This window comes from Zea mays, chromosome 5 (genome assembly GCF_902167145.1).
Source record: "Zea mays cultivar B73 chromosome 5, Zm-B73-REFERENCE-NAM-5.0, whole genome shotgun sequence".
Lineage (NCBI taxonomy): Eukaryota > Viridiplantae > Streptophyta > Magnoliopsida > Poales > Poaceae > Zea > Zea mays.
In genome coordinates this window covers 60,158,154-60,170,505 of record NC_050100.1, presented here as the reverse complement: position 1 = coordinate 60,170,505, position 12,352 = coordinate 60,158,154, and the positions used below count along the sequence as shown (strand labels likewise).

At 45.2% G+C, this 12,352-nt stretch overlaps 1 pseudogene; it reads left to right on the top strand.

The window, feature by feature from the left end:
• Window positions 1-565: 565 nt before the first annotated feature.
• Window positions 566-4,129, top strand: LOC103628226 (pentatricopeptide repeat-containing protein At1g80150, mitochondrial-like; annotated as a pseudogene).
• The last annotated feature ends 8,223 nt before the right edge of the window (window positions 4,130-12,352 follow it).

The following is a 12,352-nucleotide window of genomic DNA, read 5'->3' as shown; positions in this document are numbered from 1 at the left end:
AACAATAAGTCGTCCAAGTGCCCAAAAGTTAAATTTTTACGAGGAAAATGTTAATTTGCAAAAAAATCGGTTATAAACCTTACACAAGATATAAATCGTTGCTAATATGATTTTACCCTAAAAATCTATTAGAGCTAGTTTGGAAACATAAATTCCCTTCGGGATTCCCGAAGATTGAGTGGGAAAATAGCTCATTTTCTCACGTATGGCTAGTTTGAGAACTTCATTTTTCTGAGGGGTTTTTATTTTTCCAATAGTAAATGAACTATTTTTTTGGGGAAAATGGAAATCCTTGGAGAAAATAGGGTTCCAAAACTAGCTCTTAATCTCTAGAAATCGCGGAGGGATTTAATTTTTCAAACTGGCCTTAGTGCTCTCTTCGATTTAATTGTTTCGTGGCCGTATAATGAACACGCCGACCCCACCCAACCGTGACCCAACTACACTGCACCTGTAACCTAACCCAAGGAGCAAGACGATCTCTTCCGCCACCTCGAGTCTCCGGCTAGCGCGCGAGAGAGACGGAGGCGGCGACGGAGAAGACGACCTAGTACAGGTACTAGGCATGGGAGGCGACGGGCGACGCAAGCTCGACGCCGCCAACCCCACGCCCGCCACACTTGGCTCCGTCTGGAACCCAGGTCCGCTCAGTGGCAGGCCAGGATTTGAAACATGGTATTCAAAATTACTAAGAGGTAAACAATCAATCATATGAAGTAACTATATGATATATAATACCGTAATATATTACATAACAATAATTTTATAACATTTATGTGATAGGTATCAAACAAAATCAAGTTTAGTTGAGCATATAATTGATCATAAAGTAAAATTGTTCAAATACTAGTGACAAGAAACAATCGGGCAAGGAGCAACAAGTGGTTATGCAGGTGACACCATCGTTAGGCCACAAGTTGGCGTCAGACGATGGGAGGCGCCGTGGAGCCGCTACACAGGTGGACGACAGGTGGCACCGCGAGCCCATACAGCCACCGAGCGCGCAACAGGCGACGGGTGACAGTCGACAGGCAACGCCGCGACAAATGATGATTGAATCTCGATGGTTATGTTGTGCGCTGTGCTAGGGTGACTGGACGAGAATGTGAGTGGACAATAAGTGTAGATGTACAACACAACTAGGAGGATAACACGCAGGAGCTCGCAGGAGCTCGTTGCTGGACCACCAATTACAGTTTAGCTACTAGCCCGCAAGACGACCAGACACACCAGCCATACTTTCACTTTAGTCTGAATACTATTTTATTTTTTGATATATATATTATACTTATTTTTAATAAATTTCTTGAGTATTTATTGAATATCCATGTCACAATAGTAGGCCCGTCACTGGGTCCTCTTCATCTCGCTCGCTTCAACCTGAGTACAGTACTACCTGATGTGGCTGATGGGTCAATGTTTTTCTTTTCATTCACTCTTTGTGTTGCGTTATAGATGATTGTTATGATTTTGTACTCAGTATAAATCCAAAAGAAGAAAAGCTTGTCTTTGGATTTGCCTTGTCATGAGAAAAGGTGGTCTTCCCTGTGTTGTTTCGTGTGTTCTAACAGGAATCAGTTCTTTACGGTTGGTAGGCAGCCATGCGGTGTGTTCTTTTTTTTTCTCTCTCACGAGCGAGCGGCCGAAGTATTTCAGTGAGTGAACTTTCTCTTCGCCAAACTGAAATCGATCGATTTGGTTTGTAAGTAGGAATGCCACAATTTCACAGTCCACGGAATGGCTTAAAATCATAAAATCAATCATGTGCCTAGTACGAGAATTTTGGCTCTTCAATATCATTAGATATAGAAGTGCTAAGATCCGTTGGTTTGGCATTGCCTTTGTTTTGTGTTAAGCCAGAAGTAAGGAATAGTCTCTACTATCTCATGTGCATCAGTATTGCTAGACTTTGTCAGATGTGTATTTTGATAATTTTTTTTTTCATCGGGACTCATATGCTACGTTAACAGTAGTTGCTGAAGCGATCTCTTAGTTTCTTTTGACAGGCGTTCGTAGTCACAGTCCATAAGGAGCATGAAGAGAGTGGGCTATACTTACGAACAGAGCTTGAAATGGAGAGGTAGTAGTTTTATGCTGTTAATTTTTAGACTGCATTCCTGTACTGAAATACCTCTTGTGGTGGTGGTGTTTAGGTGAATGGTTAATTAATTAAGAAAGCAAGACACCTTGTTATTAGCAGTTGGCTATTATATCTATAAATTGTGGCTATTGTACGGAAGTTTGTTATTAGGCAACTGAATTGTGGGTTGGACGAAAGTGCTATAAAGAAGTGTGTTCCTTGCTTGACATATGCGTTTTACATTGTCAGAAATCAGAATGGATAATTGATTGTGCTAGTATATATTGAGATACGTGCTAGGATATAATTTCACAAAACTACCCGTTTGAAACTCCTGAACACAAACATATTATGGCATATATGCTTAGAATTTCAGGAATCGTCAACAACCTTGAACATTAGAATTTAAAAATGATAATTTTAGAGATACAATACATAAAAAAATAGAAAGGTTCTTTTAATGACAATGCATCAGAACGGTAGCCACCTATGGCGGGTCGATCATCTCTACTCACTATTAAGAGTGCAATGTAGACTGCCCCCGCCTCCCTACCCGCCCGCCTGCCCGCCCGCCAGACGCGACAGCCGCGATCTGCCCGCCCGCCGTCATCGCCGCGGGGCTCTCGCGCCCGCCCTCGGGCCGCCACCCTTTCTCATCCGCGCACGCGCAGTCCTCGCACCCCGTCGACTTCCCCACCATCGCTGCCTGTCGTGCCGCGATATCCGCCTCCAAGGGTGACCGCCGCCGCCGACCCGGCGTCGGCCAGCACTCCTCCTCCCCTTCCCCTTCTCTCGCAACCGCTGCAGCCAAGGAGGAGCAGGAGCAGCCGGTGCTGGTAAGGATCAAGCACGAGCGGGACCCGGAGCGGCTGTACCAGCTGTTCAGGGCCAATGCGCACAACCGCCTCCTGGTGGAGAACCGCTTCGCGTTCGAGGACGCGGTGGCGCGCCTGGCGGGTGCTCGTCGGAATGACCTCGTCGAGGAGATCCTCGAGCAGCACAAGGCGCTGCCCAGGGGAGGCGGGAAGGGTTCGTGGTTAGGATCATCGGCCTGTACAGGAAGGCCGGGATGCCAGGCCACGCGCTACGGACTTTCCAGGAGATGGGGATGTACGGGTGCCCGCGCACCGCAAAGTCGCTCAATGCCACCATGAAGGTCCTGCTGCGGGCACGAATGTTTGATGAGGCTCTGTCGCTGTTTGAGGAGGGCCCAGAGAAGTACGACGTCGAGGTGGATGACATCTCGTGTAACACGGTGGTGAAGATGTTCTGCGACATGGGGGACTTGCGTGCGGCGTACCGGGTCATGCAGGGGATGGAGAGGGCTGGTTTGCGGTCGGATGTCATCACGTACATGACGCTCATGGCTGCTTTCTATAAGTGTGGCCGACACGAGGTTGGGGATGGTTTGTGGAATCTCATGAGGCTGAGGGGTTGGGTGCCGACACTTGCTACCTACAATGTGAGGATCCAGTTCCTGGTTAACAGGGGAAGGGGGTGGCAGGCAAATGAGATGGCACGGAAAATTTATGTGGCGGGGATCAAACCAGATGAGATCACATACAATCTAATTATCAAGGGTTTCTTCATGATGGGTGAGCATGAGATGGCCAAGACGGTCTTTGGCGCGATGCACGGGAGGGGATGCAAGCCAAACAGTAAGGTTTACCAGACAATGGTCCATTACCTCTGTGAGAGAAGGGACTTTGATTTGGCATTCAGGTTGTGCAAGGATAGCATGGAGAAAAATTGGTTTCCCAGTGTCGATACTATTAACCAACTGTTGAAAGGCCTCATGGCTATCTCAAAGGATAGGAATGGGAAAGAGATAATGAAGTTGGTTACTGGGAGAAAACCTTCGTATTCATATGGTGAAATGAAGGTCTTCAAAGACATATTATCTCATAGGAAGACTGGAAGATAAGTTGATGTCTGGATAGGAAATTTGCTGTAAATCCACCACTTGTAACTTTAAGGCTGTTGTTGACATTCTTTTATCACTTCGTTTTCATAGTCAAGTTGAAATGGGGTTGATCCAAGGGTTTTGAATATTGAATCATTCTGTCGGGCATCAGTTTTATAGCTCCTTAAAAGAAGTTAGTGTAAGTTATAGGAATTCCTTACCTGTAGCAGAAGTATCATGATTCATGAATGACACCATGACAAGAACTTTAAGAGCTGAAGGTTCTGTTTTATACTTTCGTTGGCTAATGTTGGATTTTTATAGAAAGTTGTGATCGTAATAATTCATCATAACTACATAAGAATGTGATGTTGGCACATTCATCGGGAAAACTTATGAGAGTCAGTGGTGTCCACAAGTGTTTAGGATAGAGTTTGTTCAAGAGTTGTATCAGTTCAGCCATGGTTTGTTCAATTGAGTCAAGGGTCCAGAGTTTGTTCTATGCTTTTAGTTGGAGGAAAAAAATTGTTTGTTATTTGGCTCCACCTACTTAACACGAGTGGTGTTCCAGTTGTAATTAAGAAGAAATAAAGTTGATTCCATCTAAAGATGTTGTTTAGAGCCCCCCTTACGAAGGCAGGTACACCATCTTCATCTTTGGTACAGTTTGCAAAACTATGTTTGGGGAAATCTGGTCTTATTATTGTTTTTTTTCTTTTTCCGTTATGCCATCCCACCAAGATAGAATTGTCTGCTTGTTAAGAACAAGAAATATTTTAATTGTGCCTGAGTTATTGTACCCTAAGGTTGACGATTCCTTTGACATTGGTGAGAACTCAAAGGAAACAAACCAAAACAAAATCAACTGAATTTTTTACTTTTTTTGTTTGAGCCAGATGATAGTTACACATCTTTTAATTGTCCCTGAGGATGCTTGATATTGGCCTACTGCAGCAAGTCTGGCTCGGAACTTCCTGAGATACTTTGAGCCACCGCTGTTCCAGAGGGCTGCGATGGCTTGGAGTCGGCAAGAATGTGGCTCAACGTCGTGGCTGCAGCTCGACAGTCGCGGAGGTTCTGGAGGATTAACCATCTGCTGCAACGCCAACGCCTGGGACATGGGCTGTAGGAGCAAGTGCCATCCAGACATTCGCTTTCCTTTCCTCAGTAAGTGGACATTCAGAAAGTAGATGTGCCGGATCTAACCCATCCATCTGTGGTGGCGTCTGCTGACTTTGGTTGCAGTAAAAGTTTTCTTCAGGACGTGTTGTTACTGCCATTTGAGTTGATACTCTGATGCCCAATTTTTCTTTTGATTAAACACGTACTATTCGTGAACTATGGTTCCTTGTGCCACAACGGGATTCTGTGGTACCCTTTTGTTTTTCTTATTTTGACGATGGTAATCTATGCAGCAAGCCGTCAGTAGGAGCAAGCCGTGGCTGATGGACTTGTTTGTTTGGGCTTTTTTCAGCTTTTGACCACTAAAAGTTGTTGCAAGTTGCTGCGATTTTCGAACCGCTTCTATAAAAGTCGTTTTGATAAAACCCGTATAAAATCAACATAAACTCCGAATTAGTCGAGTCGTCCCGATTGTTGGAATCCATCGCTTTCTAAATCTTGTATCCTTTGAACCACTTCATATTTCTTTTCACGTAATCTCCATGATTTGTAGAGTAGTAATAGATTTGTGAGTCGTTGCAACACACATACACCTAACTATCATATATATATATATATATATATATATATATATATATATATATAGGTCTGCATGATATTGATAGTTGCAATGTAGTGGTGAAACAGGTATATTAAAATAACAAAATTTATATGTATAGCCAGGATCACCAATAGATTACAAAAATCTTCTCATAACAATATAACATATTTATATATAAGTTATCATAATATTATATGTTCCCGTTGTAACGCACGGGCACACAGCTAGTGATCTAATAAACACGAAACAGCCCCACATGAGATGAGAAAGTTCAGAAGTATCCAAAGTAGCTGGTGATGCTTAGAAGGATGTGATCTTTCTTGCCGATGCTAATCCTTCCATCTGCCAAGCCTGCGCCTTCGTCATTCTTGGCGCTGATCCATCAAGTCGCATGCATGGACAGAAGTCCACTCTTTCCGCCCCGCATTCTCTGTTCTCCATAGAACGCCGCCGTCGTTGACGATGTCAGAAACTTTGCATGCCGGCCGATCATCGAATCGGACCACTGCACGCTCATGCAACACGCCGCGCCGGTCTTCTTCGGCCTTGTCCAACACAGCGAATGACGGCACAGTCCCTACCCAGACGCCGGGGCAGTGGTAAGCCTGGCGGCAGAGGGCGTGCGCCACCTGGTTCCCCTCTCGGTAGATGTGCCTCACGTCGCATGCTCGGAAACAACGAAGCAGCCCGCGGATCTCCTCCAGCAGCGCCAACGGGATCCGCGTCTGTGTGTCCTCGCCGCGGAGCAGCCGCACCAGCACGAGGTCGTCGCCCTCGACCACCAGCCGCTGCAGGTGAAGCCCGAGCGCCAGACGGAGGCCGCGGACCATCGCGCGCGCCTCCACTATGCCCACCGTGGAGTGCTCTGTGCGCTCGGCGAACGAGAGCACGATGCGGCCGGTGCTGTCGCGGATGGCGCCGCCGATGCTGGCTCGTCTAGAACCGTCGTGGTAGACCGATCCGTCGAAGTTGAGCTTGCACCAGCCATGAGGCGGCGGCGACCATTGCACCAAGATGACGCGGTGATCACGACGACGCATGCGCGGCGGGATGAAACGGTGGCTCACCGGTCTGCTGCCTCCACCTTCCGACCACGGAGAGAGCTGGGACGACGATGGCGCATGGTGGCATAGACTCGGGGTGGGTGCCGGCGTCGCTGGTAGAGAGCACGCCATGTCGTGGCCGATCAACCAGGTATACTCGGATCTTGCAGCGCGTGTGTACGGTCGCTACTGTCTGATCAGCTGTTCGTGCAGTGGATCTCCCGACGTGCTGGCAAGCAACCGGAGATGAGCAACCGACCAGCGAGCGAGATGCACACGAATAGGTGATCGATCGGCGGACACGAGAGGTTAGGGACAGCGCAACACGCAGGCACGGCGTGGTGAAACGGCGGCTCGATCGCCGGCCGGTCTGCCCTCCGTACGATCGATCTATCGTCTTGCTGCGACGATATGAGCAGGGGCGAAACTACGTAGTCGGGGGTGCTCAGCAAGTGTATATATACTCCAGACCAAGGTGGCGGGCTGGCAACCGCCTAGAAATGGTGTCCAGAAGCCCAACCGTCTTGCATGAGACATTGAGACTCGGATCCTTATCTGTCGCGGTGGCAACACCGTCTTTAGATTCAAATCCAAGATTTGGAGATAAGAAGACGTATGGAACTTGCACTAAAGATACTACTTTCATCTAGTAAACAATTTAATTGCTCGGTATATACTGAAGGTACCAGATGAACCAAGGCAGCCAACTACAGAGAATACGAATATATATCATTGAAATCATATATATTTTTATATTTTTCTTCGGATTCGAATTTGAATACGGATAGCTTCGGATACGAATGTTCTCGGATACAAATACGGATTGTTGTGTGTCGAATGGACATGGATATTGCCGGCAACGATTTTTTTGCTGGATACCGTGTAAGGCATCATTCCACACATATCATGGTTGTAATCATTTATCCACTCTTTAAGTCGAGACATTTTTTAGCATTATACGTGTACGTATGTCGTGTTTTTATAATCTCTATTACTTATTAAGACTGCAATAGTAGTCGGTCATTCCGCGTTCTGCTCATTCCGTGTTTTGACTTTTCGATTCCCTCCTCCCCGCGCACAGTCCATTCCCATGTTCTGCCACCATTTTATATCTATCATCTCATTCCCCCTTCCCGCGCGCGCAGTCCATTCCCATGTTCTGCCACCATTCTATATTTATCATTCTCATTCCCCCTCCCCGCAAAGCTCATTCCCATTCCCCCGTACAGCCGACGTCTAGCTAAAATTAAAAAAATACACATGACCCCAAGGAGATTCGAACCCACAATCTTTCAAACAAATGCTAGCAGTAGCTACCACTACACCACATATGTGTTTAAGTCTACATATATAACAGAAAATACATCTACTACATCTCTTCCCAAGTCCACCTGCTACCCTTGCACAATGCGTGGTAGTAGATAAGTATCACCGAGATTCTTGAATTATATTTTTGGATGGAGGGAGTAGTATTTAAAGAAAAGCCTTCCATGCAATTTCTTTTGTTTGAATAATGTTTTCAACTTAAATTTCTTTTTTGCATGCGTGACATTTATTCTTCGTAATATTTTTTCCCATGGATCTGACTTGTGAGTCATTTTTATAAACCAACGTCAAACATGAATCCATGTTTCTTACTTGAAAACTCCAAACAAACACCATTATCAGGAGGCACTCGCGTTGGGGTCGCTCATCGACGACAAGAAGAAACTTGGCGACTGCCAGTTCGACATCTAGAAACAGTCCTACGTGGCCGCATGTGCCGCTATGTACGACAAGCTCCAGCGCAGCCACCACTTGGACGCGGTGCAGAGCGGCTGCTCCGCGCTGTCCATCTTCAAGCAGGGGGACCTCATGGTTGTCGCCAACGTCGGCGACTCTCGGGTTGTTCTGGGCACCGCATTCGACGACGACGCCATCACATCGTCCAGCTCATCGTCCACCTGAAGCCCAACTTGCCACGTAAGTCGCTACTGACTGGCCATGAATTCTTGTGCGCTGAGACGATGGCCGTTGCTGACATTGTATGAGTGTCCTCGAACACGATGTATGTAGAGGAGTAGCGCATCCGATGGTGCAACGGCCAGGGGTACTACCTTGCTGTTGAGCTCGGGGTGCACTTAGTTTTACAGCCCAGCCAAGAGACATCAGTACTCGGTATGTCGCGCGCGTTCGACGACTACTATATCGAGGACTATGGCGTCATCTTGGCGCCAGAGGTGACGCAGAGGAGGACCGAAAACAATGACCAGTTCGTCATCCTCGCCACCGTTGGGGTAGCTTTTGTGCCGGCTTGCCTTTAATTCTCTTCGCAAACACACACTTGCCTTTTTGTTTAAGCAAAAGCGTATGGTGGTACGTGTCTGATGACTAACGATGTACGAGAGAATTTCTTCTGGTATGTGTGAAACGTGCTCTCCAATGATGAGACCATGCAAATCATGACATATATCAAAGTCTGCATGATACTGATGGTTGCAATGTATTGGTGAAACAGATAGATTATAAATAACAAAATTTATGTATGGCCAGAATTACAAATTGATTTTGAAACATTTTCTCATAACGGTATAACACACATTTTGTATATAAGTTATCGTAGTATACTGGTATTATATATTCCCGTTGCAACGCACGGGCATTCAGCTAGTAAAATATTAAGCTTAATGAATCTATAAATAGTAAATGGACTAATTAGATTTTATAGTCTCGTCTTACCGTTTAGTCTTTAACTATGTAATTAATTTTCATATTAAACTCATATTTAGGGGGTGTTTGGATTCTATGGACTAATTTTCAGTCCCTCTATTTCGAAATTACCAAGTACGGTCGTATTTGTCAATTTAGGGACTAAAATTAAATAAAATAGATGGACTAAAAATTGGTCTCTAGAAACCAAACACCTCCTAAGAACAGTGGCTGGCCACCCGACATCATCAATTCATCCGTGGCTGGCCACTGTTGGAGATCCAAGAATAGTGGAAGGTTGTATGGAATTGCAAACACATGCCAATAAGAATATGATGTCGCATTCATATTTGAAGGTGTGAAACCATCTGCCACCAACCCAATTCGAATATTTCTCGCTTCACTAGCACAATCTAGACCAAAGTCATCTAGAGCCTTCCACACATTACTATCAGATGGGCGTGTCATCACATGGGTGTCCCCGTTCACGTTATTTGTGCCATCTCATGTGCCTAGTTGTGTTCCTCGAAACAAACAGACGCTTAACACGAGGCACAAGAGGCATGTAACGAAGTTGCTCATGGGCTATCGTTGATGTGACCATTTCACTATCATCGTTTTAACCTCTACATATCTTGACTTGTCACACTTTAGACACATACTATCATTCTCATGATCCTTCTAGAAAAGCATACAATTATCTGGACAGACATCGATTTTCTGATAGTCCGTACCTAACCAGAGAGGTGTTTCCTGCATTGATACACGTCTTTTGGCTTCTTTGTGATTTGGTGGAAACACTTCGCTGATCAAATTCAAGAGCTCGTTGTAACAATTGTTCAAGAACATGGTCTTGGGCTTATTAGTCATAAGTCGAGACACAAAAGCGAGGATGGAAACTGTTGTGTGTTTGTGCAACTGCTGTTCTGCAACCTTAATGAGGTCGAAGAAATTTTTAACCTCTTAAGGTGGTGGCACCTCAGGATTTGGTGGAAACACTAAATCATGATCCTCTCTAAAATCTTCAAACATCTCGTCCATTCTATCATATTCCATTTCGTCATTGATGTGGGCTTTCATCACATTTTCAGCTAAAACTCCTCACCGTGATACACCCAGACTTCATAGTTAGACATGTAGCCATTTTTTGCAAAGGTGTGCTGATAGAGTTCTCTTGTCTTGACATCTACAAATCCGACACATATGACATGGACACCGCACATCCGTGCCGGTTCTTAACAAAGAAAAAGCACGATCAATAAAATTCTTTGTCTTTCTTATCCACTTCGCCGAGGGATCATTCATACGCCAACCTTCATACATCTATCGACGGTCATCACCCACCATATTTGATGCTAAAACAATAGAACACGTTATCCCTAATTTTTTCCTAGTACTAAACGCATATCGATCGTGTCACTACATCTATAGGAAAAGATATATCCTAAACCCACCCATTAGTAACCGATAGAGCAAGGATTTATGACGAGCAATGAGTCCGAACGAAATTTCGGTAGCATAACCCCATTGGTCTCCGTTTGCACGCCCATAAATGGTGCAATAGAGAACAACGACGTTATGTCACCGAAATCTCGTTCGGACCCGTCATAATCATAATTCCATAGGCTATCACCCACTAACAAGCTATCCAAAAAAGGGACAATTCCGAACTAACACGAATCACATGTGTGCCAACCCGGAACAGGTGACACATAGGTTCACTACAACATTTTTGCAGAAATTTTACTAATTAACATTATAATACTAATTCAAGTTGATATTCGGCTTTAGCTTAACAAGATTAATATAATGTAAGCTTAGTATTAGCTCATAACAAACGACACTCTAACATAATTAAACTATATACACTAGTTAGCCGATTAAGTTGATTAACCTGATTAACATAACCTCCTATGGTTTAAAATCAGTTAACACTCAGAAGCTAGTATATTTAATAAAAAACACACAATGCAAGCATAAAATGTTATCTAACGGAGACACGGCTCGGTTTGGGAGCGACAGTTGATGGAGGGGGCGTAAACGGGGGACGGGACACCAAGACATAGACAGTGCTGGAGCTAGGACACCGAGATGTAGGTGGTGCTGTAGCCAGAGCGGCACTGCGTCGAAGCCGGGTCGTTGTGCGTGGCTGAGTTGAGACGACGAGGTAGGGCCGGCACAGGGGCGGCGTAGCCGAGCTAGGATGGTGTGGCCGGCTGCGGCGAGCGGGTGGTGCAGGCAGGCGGTGCGAGAGCGTGCACGCTGGCGAGCTTACGCAGGGCGGGCGGTGAGGGCGTGTGCGCTAGCGGACAGGAAGGCGGGTGCGCAGGGGGGCGGTGTTGCACTACCGGACTCAACACTCGACAAAGCCTTTGCCGAGTGTTACACTCGGCAAACATTTTATCGGCAAAGGGTTCTTTGCTGAGTACTTTTTTCGGACACTCGGCAAAGACTTTGCCGAATGTCGAAAATCACTCGGCAAAGAAAAGAACTCGGCAAATTAAGAATCACAAAAAACCCAAAAATAGCAAAACATTTTTTAAATTATGGGAACAACTCTCCAACCACTACCCATTACCATACCCATCACACTATCATTTTTCACTATTATTTTGAATCAAATTTACATGTTTTATGTCGCAACCTCTCTCTCGCGCATACCCACCTCTACCACTACACTACTACATCAATTATGTCTATATTACGTTTTCATTCCTCATGTATTACTAGGTATGTGCCCGTGCGTTGCTACGAGAGTTAAAATTTAGTACAAAACATAGATACAGAACGGCAAACATCATTATGATATGTAAAACTCATGTGACAAAATATCACTGTAATACTAATATTATATTGACGATGTAATAATATGTAATATCACTATAAATACACTGACTCAAATAGAATGAATTGAT